This window comes from Ailuropoda melanoleuca, chromosome 8, assembly GCF_002007445.2.
Source record: "Ailuropoda melanoleuca isolate Jingjing chromosome 8, ASM200744v2, whole genome shotgun sequence".
Lineage (NCBI taxonomy): Eukaryota > Metazoa > Chordata > Mammalia > Carnivora > Ursidae > Ailuropoda > Ailuropoda melanoleuca.
The window spans coordinates 62,879,222-62,891,033 of NC_048225.1; positions in this window are offsets into that span (position 1 = coordinate 62,879,222).

Sequence of the window (11,812 nt, forward strand, 5' to 3'; positions counted from 1 at the left end):
AATGGGAAGCCCGCGCGCCTGCACCTGTCAGCCCCGCGGCCTGCACCGCCCCTGGCGCGCGGCGCAGGACCGAGTCCGGCCCGGGGACCGGGACCCGCGTGCGCGGCCGGGCGGCCTCCCACCCCCGCGGAGGGACCCGCGACACGTCCATCCTCGATCCCCGCCAAGGCTCCGCGTGTCCCCTGGGGCCCGCGTGGCGACCGAGACTCTTCCTCCTCCCCGCGCGCCCCTGCGTTTGTCCTTTGGGATCCGCGGGGGCGCCGGTCCGAGGCCCGCGCCTTGGAGACGCCCCGGCCCCTCGTGGCGTCTGCGCCGTCTGCGCGGGGGTCGCTGTGCCGCGGGGAAACTGGGGGTGGGGGGCGGTCCGTGCAGCTGCGGAAGGCTGGGCCTCTGGAGGGGTGGGTCGCAACCCAAGGGAGTCGGGGTGTTTGCTCCCAGTCCTGAGGGGACTCCCGCGGTGAGGCCCACTTCCCTCCATCCCATTCTCGACCCCCCGTCGCCCCAGGTGCCCCGCCAGAAGCTGGCCTCTCTCTAGTTGAGGGGTGGACTAAGGAGGTGGCGCTGGCAGACGGCACTTGACAACCAGTGGCACCCCATCATTCCGCAGCAATCTGTGCACTGAAAACCTTGTTTCTGATACCACCATCGAATCATCCCTTGCTTCTATAGGCTGTCTCAAAATCTCACGCGCTGATGGTCGTTCGGAAATTATAGTTTACTCTGTCTTTTACTGGGAGTAATCTTAAATTCTTTCAGCATAGGTTAACTTCTAGTAGGTAAGTCAAGCTCAGTGTTTGTATTTATTTGTTTATGCTTTGTCAAATGAAGATGGCAGCTCTGCACGTAGTAGGTTTGAGATTTTGACTGGCACAAGTTCATTCCTGCTAACGCTACTACTTTGGGGGGGTTGGAATCTGAGCTGGGCCCTCTCCCACATTTCTGAGGTCTTATAACCGACCTCTGCTGTTTGAATACTTACTTCATTTTTTTCTCAGTAAATTTTCTAAAGCTTTTCTACTAGCCATCAAATCAACAAAGCTGAAAAATCTTTGACCGTGCACGTTTTTACAGTAGTAAGAGATGAATCTATGTACTACTGAACTCTGTTCTCCAACCAGAGTGCAATCCATTTGTACAGAGACTATCAGGATTGAAAGGAACCCGCACGTTTTTCTGGTCCAAACACGGGATCTATGCTGGAGTCCCCTGACATTTCTAATGAGCGGTCATTCGGCCTCTTGGAATATTTCTTGAGGAAGCCTTCTATTTGCCAACAACTCTCTTAGAAAAGCCTCCCCAGCAAAGCTTGTTTCTGACCAGCACATGATGAGACTGACAAGTTATTTTGAATAATTTGCTTCTATTCATGCAACTTAAGACAAACATTAGGGTGGCTGCCACAACACACCAGTTTGCGGGGTTTCTGCGGTACCTCCTGTGTTCGTCCGCTGAGGGAGCCCTAACCACATACCCCTGGGGGCGGGGGGCGGCGTGCACAAGACAGGTCTGTTTTCTCAGTTTTGGAGGCTGAATGTTCACGATCAAGGTGTCAGCTGGTGTGGTTTCTTCTGAGGCCTCTCTCCCCAGCGTGAGGACGGCCACCTTCTTCCTGTGTCCTCCAGTGGTCTCTGTGTGTGCACCCTGGTGTGTCCCCCTCCACGTCCTCTTATAAAGACACCATCCTACCAACCCCATTTAAACATGATTACCTCTTTCAAGGCCCTCTCTCCAAATGTAATCACATTCTGAGGTACCGGGGGCTAGGGCTTCAACATATCAATTTTGAGGGCACACAATTCAACCCACAACATCGCACAACAAAAATGAGAAATCCTACAAATGAGGATGATGAAGGAGAGGGAGGTTAATCCATTGATTCAAGAGCACCGAGCCAGTGAAGGCCTCCGATAAGCCCCATGCTCTTCTCTTCCACCTCAAGGGTTCTACCAAATGAATTATCCTGGATATGTTATAATATGTACTCTTCTCCGGAAGAGGAAGAGGATGGGGTGGATGGGGTGCAGGCAAGAGCATCACTGACTCACAGCTAAGTGGGAAAACCACTTCTTCAATCTCCCTTCTGCTCTCATACAGAATGTCATCTCCAAAACCAATGTCAGTGGGCAGAAGTGTTCGCACAAACCCTTGGGGTCTCCTTGGAAACCAGGAGAGCTCCACGGGCTTTTCTGGGGTGATCAGAGGCCCCCCTCAGGCTCCAGCCCTTTCCTCCACCCACAAAGTTCTTTGCTGTTTTCCCTCACTTTTCCCTGCCATCCCCCAGCCTCTCCCTGCCCACCCATGAGTATTTTTCAAAACTTACTTCTTTTTGGAGGAAAAAAACTAGGCTTTCACTTCCAGTGGCCACCAGTATTTCATTCAGGATGTATTACTTGAGCACCAGCTGTGAACAGGGCACTGTACTAGGTGCTGGGGATGTGAGAGTGAACACAGACACAAAACATCTCTGCCCTTCGAGAACTTATATTCCAGTGAAGAAAGACATGCTGAGCCGACGAAGGAAAGCACTGGGTCTCTTAGATGCTAGGCAGAACAATAAATATATAAGATGATAGATACATAATAAATATAAATAATAAACCAGGGAATGCATGGAGGAGAGGTGAAGGTCAAGTCCAGGCTAAGTCGTTGAAACAGAGCGATCCCATTCACGGTAACTTAGGACGTTACTCCTCTCTCTCGGCGTCTCTGCTCCGAAGAGTCACTCAGGGACCCACATGCCTTCTGCATCATGGCTCTACCCTCCCCTAAGATAACATCTTCTCACATATAGCTGAAGCCAGGTCACTGGCACGTCCAGGGTCCAGCCTGAGGGAAAATGGTTAAGAAGGGAAACCTAAGGCAAACATTTCCTTTCAGGCGAGTGAGAAGTTACCAAAATCACTCGCGGGAACCTGGTCACGCAGCTGTACCTGGTTACAAGGGAAGCTGGGAATGTCGTGGATGACCAGAAAGAAGAAGCCTGGAGTGGTCAGGGGGGAGCTTCCAGTCCAGCCCATGTTCTGTGCGAGGCAAGAGGTGGGATTTTTTAAATAAAGTAAACAGGGGAGCCCTCACTGGTGGGGGGGGGCTTTCAAGGAAAGCCCTAGAGGAGGTAAAGGAGTGAGCCATACAGTTTTCTGAAGGGAAAGCATTTCCAGGCAGGAAACAGGAGGGACATCGGGGGGGCTGGATCGGGTGGGTGATGGGAAGCCCAGGGGCCTGAGGTCGAGAAGTCACCTGGCCGAGGGGACCTCAGAGGCCTTGACGATGATCCAGCTTCTACTCAGAGTGGGAAGAGAAGCCATGGGAGGTCTGTGACAAGGGTCTTGAATAGGAAGGGGCTGCAAGAGCTGATGCCCAGCATCGGGGTGACACCACCACTCTGCGCCCTGTGGTCCCTTCTGCCTCCCTCCTGCATCCTCTCAGAGCCCCAGGGCTCTCACCTCCACCAAGCACTTCCCACACAGAACATGAGACACACCACCAGTTTCCCAACACCCACCTTCCATCCATCCCCCCACGACTGCACGTGGTGCAGACTATGACCAAGGCCTGCCCACGCCTCTGACTAGATCTCAAATCCTCAGGCAAGAACAGTGCTCACCTGTTTGGTCCACCTATGGCTGAGCACAAAGTCGGGAACAGACTAGAGCAATCAGGACCGGTCTTTCTGAATTACTTAGTTACTATTAAGAACTCAGAGCATGCTAGAACATTAGCCTAGCATTGCACAGATGCCACACCTGAACACAGATCTAGAATTTTCAAAGCATCTGATGTGCCGTCCCAGAGAAGAGCTACAGCCCGGGGTGGGGAACAGGATGAGTGTGCCCAGTCACCTCTCGCTCGCTCACTCTGCTGCCGTGCAGTGTGTCCTATTGGGTACCGACACGTTCCAGTCACCATGCTAGGAATGGAGGTTACCGGAGGGGAGGAGACAGTCTCTGTCTTCAACGAGTCTGTGGGAAGAGCTGAGAAATAAATCTGCAGTTAGTGTCATGGGACAGATGTAAGACTGGAAGTCACATAGGACCCTGGAGACAACCCAACCTAGGATGTCATATAAGTGTGTGTGGGTGGGGGGAGGAGGAAGGGCAGAGGAGGTGCAGGGAGGGTCCCAGGCACAGAGAACAGCCCCTGCAAAGACCAGGAGGGAGGGTGGGACCAGAGACCAAGGGCAGAATGGAGAAACCAGGTTGGGAAGTACCCGGAAGACTTCGAGAAGCACGGAGCCGCAGGGAGGAGGTTTAGCGAGGCGTGTGGGGGAGTGCGGCTTGTGACTGGGGTCTGTGGAGGAGGAGCCAGGAAGGGACTGTTCCCCGCTGGCCCGCAGACACATGAAAAGCACGCAGCATCATTAATCCATCGGAGCACGCCAGTGACGACAGCAGACAGTTTCACCCGTCACGTGGACTACAAATATAAGTGTGACGATACCGGGTGTTTGGTGACAACGCAGGGAAAAGGGAAGGAGTGTAAGTTGCTATGTATTAACCATGTCTTTGTTTTCTGTGTTCTGATGCATGGACACAGGGTGCTTGCTGACCCTGGAGACACAGCCCCTCCCGGGGCCAGCTGAGTCCTGGAAGTAGTAAGCCGGAGCCCACACATCCCACCACCACCGGCTTCCACACTCAGCACCCCCCCCCCGCCCGGCTTCCCCTGCTTCCCGGCCACCCGGGGCTTCCCTGTGTGCCCCTCAAGACTTCCGTGCCTCCTGTTTCTAGGGAACCATGAGTGTAACAATCTTTTTCCTTCCTGACAGTCATTTTCTTGTCTGCGCATCTGAACACAGGGGAAGGCAACATAGCCTGGGTGCCCTTAAAGCTTGCATGCACCTCGGAGGGGGGCAGACCAAGCCTCTGCTGCACGCTCACTGTCCCTCCTGGAAGGAGCCCCGGGAGGTAAATGAAAAGGATCACATCTGGGAAGCAGCTGAGCCATGTCCCGTACCTGGTAAGTGTTCCAGACACGTCCACGGCAGATATCCTGCGATGGCGGGAAATCAGGAACAGCCTGGTGCAGCCTGTCTGCAGCTCGTGACTTTCCGGAGCCTCTGGTCTTCAGCTGCTTTATAAGACTCGACGGTGGCAAGACCCAACACAAGTGATGCTCAGGTCAATGAAGGGCGGAATTCTCTGCTACTCCGAGCTCCAGATGAGAGAAGGTTGTCAGGCAGGGCCACACGGGGGGTTGTCCCCAGGGGCAGAGTCCCAACAAGCAGGAGTTCCAGCCTGCGGCTAATGTCCGGCCGGTGGGACGCAGTTAGCTGGATCCCATGGGCTCCCGTGGATCAGTTCATCTGAATAATTTTGGAGGCTCTGGGACCTAGGGGTTACCCCTGGGCCAATGAGAGCCAGTGCATAGCGCCTCAGAGTGTGGGTGCCCAGTGAGGGAAGCAGTTAGGGGTGTGGATTGAATCCACTGCTCGAGAAGGGCAACAGGCCTGCCTCAAGCCAGGGTCCCAAAACTGGGTCAAGAGAACACAATCAAAACATTTTTACATCAGCCCATAGGAAGGAGGGTGAGGCGTGTGGGCCATGCTTACAAGTGGCCCCCATCTATTGTGCTCACATTCCACTGGCCAACAAGTCACGGGGTGCATAGGGACCTGGGAGAGGCAGCCCCAGGGACAAGTTTCTGGAAGAGAAGGAAAACTCAGGTGTCAGTGAGCAATAAGCAGGCTCTGCAAAAAGGCTGTGAATTAATGTGAACTCACGTGTTTCTTTGCTTTTCTCCCCCTCCCCACCCCCTTCCTTATTTCCGGTTCTCCTGCTCACACGCAGTCTCCTTCAGGGTGAGGCCCATCACGCTCTCTTGCTTTTGGTTCTTTCCCAGCAATGAATTCTGCGTCCCGTGGGCTTCTCACCCAAACAAGCCCCGAGTCATCTCAACACACAAAGACCGCTGCCACTTGGGAGCCCGGCATAAATACCCGATAGGAAGAACATCATTTCAGTGTTAAATTTAGATCACAGGGGTGGGGTCAAGGGTGGGCAGCAGCGGCAGAAATGTCCCCTGGGCATTTCGCCTTTCTGTTTGATTCCGAATTGGATACATTTGCAGTAAGGTTGAACTTTGACCTCTGGATATCAACACTGGGTTCTTGGATTACATCAAATACTGCACAGCTCACGAGGTGGTTTCTCGACGTCGCGCCCTGCCATCGAATCTTCCCTCTCTCGGAAGACCAGGTAGGGTAAGCCGTGCCTTCAGAAAGACTTCCAGTGGTTAATTACATTAAAAATGCTATTTTCCTGACCTTTTTATTTCATCTCATCTATCACCGCCTAGTCTCCTGGTTTCTGTAAGACTTTTCCCTTTAAAGCCACTGTCAGCGTGGCACGAACGCGGCCGTCAGGAAGGAGTGCTTCCTGTCCCGTGGGGTCACTGACCCGACATCCGGCCAGCACTCATTCAGCTCGGCTGTGACCTAACCCTACAGCCCTTGCATACGCAGTCTGTTTCTTCGGTCCGCAAAGACGTGTTCCATCCTAGTGTGATGGATGCTGCTGAAGGCCCTGGGGGTCCAGGACGGAACAAACCAATGAGGCCAGTCCCCCCAGAGCTCACCTTCCACCGAGGGAGACTGGCAGTAACTCACCCCGTTCCCCATGCCTCCAACCCAGAAGGGATTTCCTTTACCCAGGACGTCCCCGCTGTTTCAGGACCTTTCTTCTGGCAATTGCTGCCGTCCCAGGCATATCGAAGTGGATGGAGAGCAGGAACTAGGTCTTAATCTTGATTATGCCAAGGGCAGGTCTAATAAATGATTATCAGCTGAATGAATGAAGGAGTGTGTCTTTTCACAGAAACACAACCAGTGTGGCCAAGGCAGGCCCTGGACATACTTCAGTGAGTGATGGGGACGAAAGAAAGCGTGTCCACTCTCTCAGGGAACTTCCTGGCAGACGACTTGGTTAATATTCACAGAGCCCCCATGTGTAGCCCTGCGGTGGACCCATACCACCAAGGACAGGGGCAGGTGCGGTCACGGGGCTTCGAGAGTCCTGGGGGGTGGGGGGCTGTCCATCTGGTCGGGGAGGTCAGACTTGAAGAAGGAGCCCCGTTCCACGTGGAGAGGACAGTTACCGATGTTGCCCCGAACGGTGGCGGTGCAGAGAGTAGACCAAGCCGCCTCTGTCCCCTCTCTGCCAACGCCGCATGGCCGAGACCCCGCCGAGCTCTACGTGTGGATGCCGAGGCTGGAATTGTGGGGCGCTGAGGTTGCCACCCAGCTGATGACTCCAGCAAAGGGCTCATGTGCACGGCGTGTTACCTACACACACGCTCAGCAGACCTCCCGGGCCAGACCCACGTGGCAGAGCGATCCTCCCTCGCTCCGAGCTTTCTGAAGAACACATTTCCTTTGAAGTGAAAAACCCCAGGCTCAATTTTAACCAACCAGAGGGGGAAAGACAGACTTTAAAAACTCCACGCTTTTTTTTAAGTTTTAACAAAGCCCGTTCTTTTCAGAAAATACTCAACAAAATGTTCAGGATGAAGAGTGACCCCAAATCGGGTACGTTATGATGTGCAACTCTTCCCCCCGAAGTTTCTCCTGGAAAAACCCCTCCCTACGTTTAGCATTACAAACTCTTTGTAATAAGATTTCATAAATAAGTAACTACCATTTTGTGTGTCTGGGTCACCGTCAGCTCTGGAAGTACTATTTCGACTCCTTTTCTTCACAAGAATTGGCTAATTACCATCTCCTGCTCTTAATTGCATGAAGGTGACAAATGTGAAACACATCAAAATCCTAGGATGCCGCACAACCTCGAATGTCTAAAATCCTCTCCTGCCCTCTCGTCCAGACTCGATTCTGCAGCGCCGGGTTGGGTCCTCCCTCCGCCGCCTGGGCCCTGTCTGTGCCCCGTCTGCGCCACAGCAGAGGCCAGTCCCACCCGCGGAGCGGCTGCTCGGGTACCGTAGGTGCTCTGCCTGCGACGTCCTCCTTCCACACGGAAGCTCACACATGGAATGTTCGCATTGTGGGTAAGTGCTGGTCTCCTTGGAAACCTGACTTTCATAGTGCCGGGCTCTTATCCCACGATTTTCTTTTTTTAAAGAAAGAAGTTTACAGGCTACAATTTTCATTCGTCGTACGGCGTGAACCTGAGGTTTCCGTGTACTGCCCTGGGTGCTCACATGACACTGTTTCTTCGTTACCGTTTGGTGGGTACAGCGTTGTTAGCATTTCCGTGTCTCGCGTGCACGCGTACAGAGTGGCTCTGCGCTGTGTTTGCAGAAACGGTTACTTTGGGGCATTTGTTTTCCTGGGTGAGGTGAGGAAAACGTGGGGCGGGCATGAAAGGCTGAATTCCTGTGAAACTGCTCCAAAGCTGCATTTGGAAAACTCATCATTTACCCTACCCTCCAGTCATTGAGAAAAACACCTCTGACCCAAATAACATCTTCTTAGAAAAGGTGATCTCAGAGCAATCCGATAGAAATATACCATGATATATATTACATACAGGGACAATTTTAAATTTACTAGCAGCCACATTAAAACAAGCAACGTGTGAAATTAACTTTGATGATATATTTTCTTTGGTCCATTTTTGTGTTCAAAATTGCATCGCAAGTAACCGGTATAAAAAAAGCGTTGAAATAGTTTACCTGCCCTTTCACTGTCAGTTTGTGGACTCCAGTGTACGTTCTAGAACACCTGACAGTTGGAACCGCCTCCAACCATCTCCGAGAACCAGGAGCTTTGCTGAGACAGACCTTGATGGACCTTGACGTGGCCAGCGCCAGCTTCCCAGGAGGGCACGGAGTATACTCCCATTTCAGAGATTAATTTGAATTGTGTGGTCTGAGTATGTTTGGCATATTTTCCAAAACTCTGACAAATGAAAAAAAGAGGCCCACATCTTTATTTGGCAGAAGGCCCAAATTCTGGGACCTCCAGTGAAACGCACTGAGGATTTTTCTGCCAAATAAAAAGAAGGTTGATTGTTGCCGGTATAAAGGGAATGCCTGGCAGCTTCGCATTCACAATACATCTCTTTCATCTGCTCCAGGGAGGACCCCGTGGTCTCCCCGGGGCTTCATCCAAAGCCTGCCCTCCTGTGCTGTGCTCCAAGCCTCCTTGGCAGCCCTCAGAGGAAACGTTTCCCTTCCAGGCATTCTGTTTGCTGTTCCATGTTGTGGGGCTCACCTGCACCTCACCACCAAGACTGCTGCTCCCAAGGTCACCTCCACGGAGCCTGTCACTGCCACTCAGTCCTGCCCAGGCGTGTCCGGGAGGAATCCACCCTCAGGTCCCAGTCCCTCGACCTCTGACCCGGTCCCTCCTCTCCCCTGACCCCTGTCCGGGTTCACCTTCCTTCTTGCTCACCTGGATTACTGAACCAATCTTCTCTCTGGCCCCTCTCCAATCCCCCTTCCTTCTCCCAGTTTGCCCTCCACACTGCTGCCAGGCTGAGTTGTAAAACATAGACCCACTCGGATCACTTCTTTCAGTTTCAAGACACTTATGGACTCCTCCCCATTGTCTACACAGTGGATTTCCAGCCCTTTCTATAAGCAGAACCCCAATTCTCCTCAATGAGGGGTCACCGAGAGCCCCAGGATATAAAGCAGGGAAAGCGGGAGCTGCTCTGGGGGCAGAGGCGCAGGGACAGAGGCCCCTGGGCTGCCAAAGCCACCCACCAGCCTGGGGCCCATGGCAGCTACCAGCGATCCTGGAGTGGGTTGGGGAAGCTCGGCTCGCCAGCCGGGCGTGGAAGGCCCCGTGGAAGCCGGGCGCAGCCACACTCCTGGTGTCATCACCTGCACACACTCCCCCAGCACCCCCTCCCCCCAACAGCACACATGTGACCCCGATCAACCGGGCGTTCCTGCGGCTTCTGCCTGCCATGAACTCCTGCCCGTCCCTGTCCGGTGAGATCCCGGCTGCCCAGATGACCCTCTAACCCTGTGCCACGATGAGGTTAAGACTGTGTCCTTTATTCACTCAGCAACAGAGGCGAGAGCCATCCTGGGCTCCACCAGGAATTCCGAGAACCCTCAGGGGGAAGCAAGAGGCCAAGAGCCCTGAATTGGAAATTTGAGTCCTTGGGCTCTTGGCCTGCCTCTGCTCTGTACGTGGGTCTTTCCATTCAGCCCTCCACGGCTACGGTCTTAACTGCTCTTGGCATCATAATAATGATGATTCTAGTGGCTTCTATTTTTAAGGCAGCAACGACATGCCAGACACCGCCATAAGCGTGGATTAACTCACTTTGCTTTATAGAATGAAGCATAGTGTTTACTGGACTGAACTCCCTTTTTCCAGTGACGTTTGGAGCTGAAATGCACGGATGCTCTCCTGCAGGGATGAAGAAGCCAGAACGGCGGGGAGAAGCATCCAGTCGAGGGACTCTGTGGGTTGCTGCGCTGGCTAGGGCAGGGCTTCTGGCTCTCGGATGCCTTGCTAAGCCCCCCACAACACTGCTTTGCTGTGACTGCTAGTGGCCGGTACTGGCCACAGCCAGGTTTCCAGGCAGGGAAATTTCCAACAGAGAGATAGTACATGTGGGTACCAACATGACTCAGTTCTTGCCTAAATAGATCCTGACTTAAAATTATTCCATTTCAAGTTAAATTTGATTTTTTTTAAAAAGTCACCTCCTAGTAAAAATTGCCATCACAAAATCATTTTTCTAACAATGACGTGAGCAGCACCAATAGAAATCTCAGAGGCAGCAGCTGTGGCTTCTCCACTGCAGGTGTGTGAATGGGCCCCCACCCAGGCGGGACAGGCTCCCGGACAGGGCTTGGCTACCCCGTCAAGCCTGTACCACGTGGCCGCAAGGACAGGGCCACCACGGACCGGTGCCTACACTGAAACACCACAGGCTGGGGCTTAAGCAGCAGTTACTGGTCCCAGTTCTGGAGGCCGGGAAGGCCAAGATCAAAGCGCCAGCCCATCCCGTTCCCGGGAGGGCCTGAGACGGCCGCCTCCAGGCCACGGCCTCACATGCTCCTCTTCCTGTGCGGACACCAATGCCACCAGGGGGCCCCACCCTCATTCTCTGACCCTGATTACCTCGCAAAGGCTCACCCCCAAGTACAGTACCCACACACAGGGTGTTAGGGCCTCCATCTAGGAGTGGGGGGCAGAGGGGGTGCCCCAACGTCAAGTGCGTGTCCTGAGAGTCAGCATGGCATCGTGGAAACCCCTCCCAAGGACCAAGTGACTTTTGGGGAACTCCGTGAACCCAGCCAGGTCTCAGATTTGTCTCAAGGACATGTTATCAATTCCTACCGGGCCTGGCTGCCCACGTTGGCGCAAAGTTCCAAGAAGAGGCCGGTGACTCATAGGGTGAGTCCTGCTGGGTCCTCTCCTTTAAGGAGTGACAGTATTTGGAGAATATTGCCCAGAACTGCTTCCCCGTTGTACCCCAGACAAAGGAACTCGGCCAAGACCCACAACACAGGATGAACATGGCAGAACCTGCTTTTAAAATTACCCTAATTCCATTCTTTTCTTAAGCTGGGAAATCTGCAGAAACTTCTGTAAACCCATATATTCATTTAAGCCTTACAATTCTTAACTGAGGCTTAGCAGGACATCAACATAACATTTACTAAGGCATTGAAGTGCTAAGACCTTGGGGATAACTTTATCTGACCCTCAGGACAGCTCCCCTCCTCCATTCCCTTTTTCCAGAAGGTCAGAGACCACACAGGTGGAGAGTGGCCAAGAACGTTCAGACTCACCTCTCCAGGATCATATCCAGTGCTTTTCCCCGGAGCCCGAGGAGCCTCCACAAGGAAAAATAATCTCCCAAAACTGGAGAAAAGGGACTAAGAGCAACGT